General features: G+C 49.0%; 2 non-coding genes across 2 annotated transcripts; both read left to right on the top strand.

Annotated features, from left to right (window-relative positions):
• Positions 1-1,979: 1,979 nt before the first annotated feature.
• TRNAE-UUC (transfer RNA glutamic acid (anticodon UUC)) lies at positions 1,980-2,051 on the top strand. Its single transcript has one exon. It is a non-coding gene; the product is annotated as a tRNA-Glu (tRNA).
• Positions 2,052-2,753: 702 nt separating this feature from the next.
• TRNAQ-CUG (transfer RNA glutamine (anticodon CUG)) lies at positions 2,754-2,825 on the top strand. The gene has a single exon. It is a non-coding gene; the product is annotated as a tRNA-Gln (tRNA).
• The last annotated feature ends 611 nt before the right edge of the window (positions 2,826-3,436 follow it).

Here is a 3,436-nt window from a genome sequence, read left to right as displayed (position 1 = left end):
CCCTTCCCCTCCACCCATCCATCCATCCTTCTCCTCATCCATCATCCTTCCCCTCACCCATCCCATCCATTTATCCTGCCCCTCATCTTTCCCCTCCATCCATCATCCTTCCCCTCATCCATCCTTCCTTTCATCCATCCTTCCTTTCATCCATCCTTCCCCTCACCCATCCATCCATCCCATCCATTTATCCTGCCCCTCATCCATCCATCCTTCCCCTCCATCCATCCATCCATCCTTCCCCTCATTCATTTATCCTTCCCCTCATCCATCCATCCTTTCCCTCCATCCATCATCCTTCCCCTCACCCATCCATCCCATCCATTTATCCTGTCCCTCATCCATCCATCCTTCCCCATCATCCATCATCCTTCCCCTCATCCATCTTTCCCCTCATCCATCATCCAGCTACCCTTCCACCCATACATCCAGCTATTTACATTTTCTCTCCATCCTTCCCCTCACTCATCAATCCATCTATCCTCTCTCATTATCCATTTATTCAATCTTTCATTCATCCATTCACCCTTTCACTAATTCATCCAGCCATTCACACATCCCTTCACTTACTTACTCGCCCACCTTTCCATATTAATTTTGAGCTGAGCCCTTTTGAGAAGAGGCCCTTCAAGAACTTCCCCCTCGCTGCAGGAACCATTCCAGGACTGGGACAGAAGCCACCCAGGGCGGAGACAGGATCCACCACAGGGGGGGACAAGAGCCATCACAGGCGGGGGTGGACTGGAGCCACAACATAGGGGACAGGAGCCATCACAGGCGGGGGGTGGACTAGAGCCACCACATGGGGGGGACAGGAGCAGGAGTCATCACAGGAGAGGGAACGTGATCCACCAGGGTGGGCACAGGGGTGGGCATGCAGTATTCTAGTATCATCTTGGGCTTCTCGCCCCCTCCTGCACAAGACAACGAGAAGACAGGCTCTCTGTCAAATGCCATCCCCCACTGTGATATACAGTACTTACAGGAGATACTCTAAGAGAACTGATTGTCCTCCATACTTTGTTAATCAGTGTGGGTGCGATTGTGCCATTTCTTTATTGTATTACATTATGCATGTTTGAAGAACCGAGGTTTGCTTACAAATTAGTGACAGTAATTAAGCTCGGTGAAGAGAAGCAGGTGCTGCCTCGGTGTAATCAGGGGTGTAATCTGGCCGAGTCTAGGATGTTTGGGGCCCTGGGTAGAAATGGAATGTGTGAGCCCCCCTCTAAATAGCAGATACAAAACGCATTCAGGGTTGTTTGCGTGTGAATGGATGCCCCCTGCTCCTGAACCTGCAGCCCCTCCCTCTCAGTCACCTTCAAGCACCTCTTAACGCCGGGTCATCAAGGGCTGAAGGTGTGAGGGTTGCCACCCCGCTGTGCCTCTACACTGCTGCTGGGGGTCTGAGCTTTCATACAGCAGCGGAGTCAAGAAGGGAGGTGGGGCAAGCTGTGCCCGGTTAAAATTACGGACAAATGGCGTCCGTTAAAGAATCCTTCACGGACAACGGACAGACAGCCAAAATTACGGACTGTCCGTGAAATTTACGGACGGTTGGTCACCCTAAGCCTGGGTCCTGTGAGAGGTGCAGGGGAGTGAGGATCAAGGAAGCAGCTGGTCGGTAACTGGAAAGGGGTCTGTGGGGCCCTCAGCCCGGTGAGGAGACACAGGAGTGAAGGGGGTCCTGGGGAGAAGGGCGTGGCTGTGTCTGGCTCCAGTGGGGGGTCATTAAGAGGCAAAGCGGGGGCTGCTGCTGTCCTCTGGTCCTGGGCTCAGTGTCTGGAGAAGTTCCAGGGTTGTAAATAATGAGACAGAGCAGGTTGTGGCACAAATCATGACCCCTCATTCCTTCTGGTTTGTCAGGGGGGAGGTCTGTGGCCCCATTGATGGTCAGTATGACTTGAACAATACAGATGGGAGTCTGACAGGACAGATATGTCTTATAGACAACGAGCCACATCGATGTACAGTCAGCCTCCCATATGGTCTAGCGGTTAGGATTCCTGGTTTTCACCCAGGCGGCCCGGGTTCGACTCCCGGTATGGGAAGTACACTTTTTGCTATTGCAACATTATAAAATGTATTTTATTCCATCCAAACAAAAATGGCTCTTGAAGTCCTAATAACTGTCACTTGCGTCTCTTCCTTTCTATCAGTCTAAAGCCCTTTGAGGTTCACACCGACCCCTCGGCTCCTGTTCCCCCCCTTGCTGCACAGCTGCTGTAGTTTTAAAGAACTGGAGGAAAAAAGCCACAGATCAATACTATGAAGGGTTAATCGATGTTTGCCTTTTATCACACAACGAAGAGTACAGATTATATATAAATTGCGCGTGGCATAAATCGAAGGTACCCGTTTCCTGTGCTCTCACCGTGTGAAATGCTCGTTTCTTTCCTGCTCCGCCCGTGCTATGGAAGAGGCGCTTTAGAGTCTGTGTTGTGACATTAATAACCCGATGTGTTGATTTATAGGAGATGAGGATTTAGGAAGTTCCTGTTTTATCTCCTCTGTGGGGGCAGCTCCTGTGTGCGCCGTTTCTCGGCACTACACCAACTTAAGAGTAAGTTACAGCGCTGCCCCAAAGGACAGTTTAAAGCATCAATGTGTCATTTTCCATCTGTTGGTTAAAAAGAAGTTTCGTGTATGGTGTTTTAAGGATTTCATTGACAAATAAACTTCTTTGGTTGGACGTTCAACATACACTGTTGACCAATTAAAAATCAGCAACGAGCTGCAAGTGACAACCAGGCGGTTCCATGGTGTAATGGTTAGCACTCTGGACTCTGAATCCAGCGATCCGAGTTCAAATCTCGGTGGGACCTGGACTAGTTTTATCATTTGTTTTATAATATTCTAGGTATTGAGCAGGGCGCCATTTGTATTTGTTATTTGCTTCCAATTATTCAGGGTCTAGAGTAGTGGGGCATTTGTATCCCTAACATACCCCCTCCCTTCCTGTTTTCATTCTCCTCCTGGTCTCTGTGGACACCCATACATTATCTTTAGGCGGTGCTGGGCAACACAGGTGTTTTATCATTCCTGTGCCTGTGTGGACACCTTTCTCCTGTGGCTGCACAACAGTCACACGCACAGTGTGGACCGGACTCCAGCGCCCTTCACACCGGATAACTTACAAGGAGACACACAGACGGGAGAGCAGTGTGTAAAAGAAAGGCTTTAATAAAGTGTTAACGGATACAAATCAAAAATGCTTTTTGTTTTATTTCTGCACTTTATTGGAAACTACCCAACATATGAAGGGAGATGACAATTCCACCAGAACTGTTGGGCAAAAAAGTGAAATATAATCTGTTTGTCGCGTAAAGCGATCTAATGGCAGTGGGCCGAGTTTACGCTAACAGCAACAAAAAAAACAAGCATTGGCATAGCCAATAGGTCTCACCTTTGGGACCTTAAAAGTGTTTCGCCATGC

This window comes from Lissotriton vulgaris, chromosome 1_1 (assembly GCF_964263255.1).
Source record: "Lissotriton vulgaris chromosome 1_1, aLisVul1.2, whole genome shotgun sequence".
NCBI lineage: Eukaryota > Metazoa > Chordata > Amphibia > Caudata > Salamandridae > Lissotriton > Lissotriton vulgaris.
Note: the sequence above shows the minus strand (reverse complement) of the source record. Positions and strands in the feature narration are given on the sequence as shown.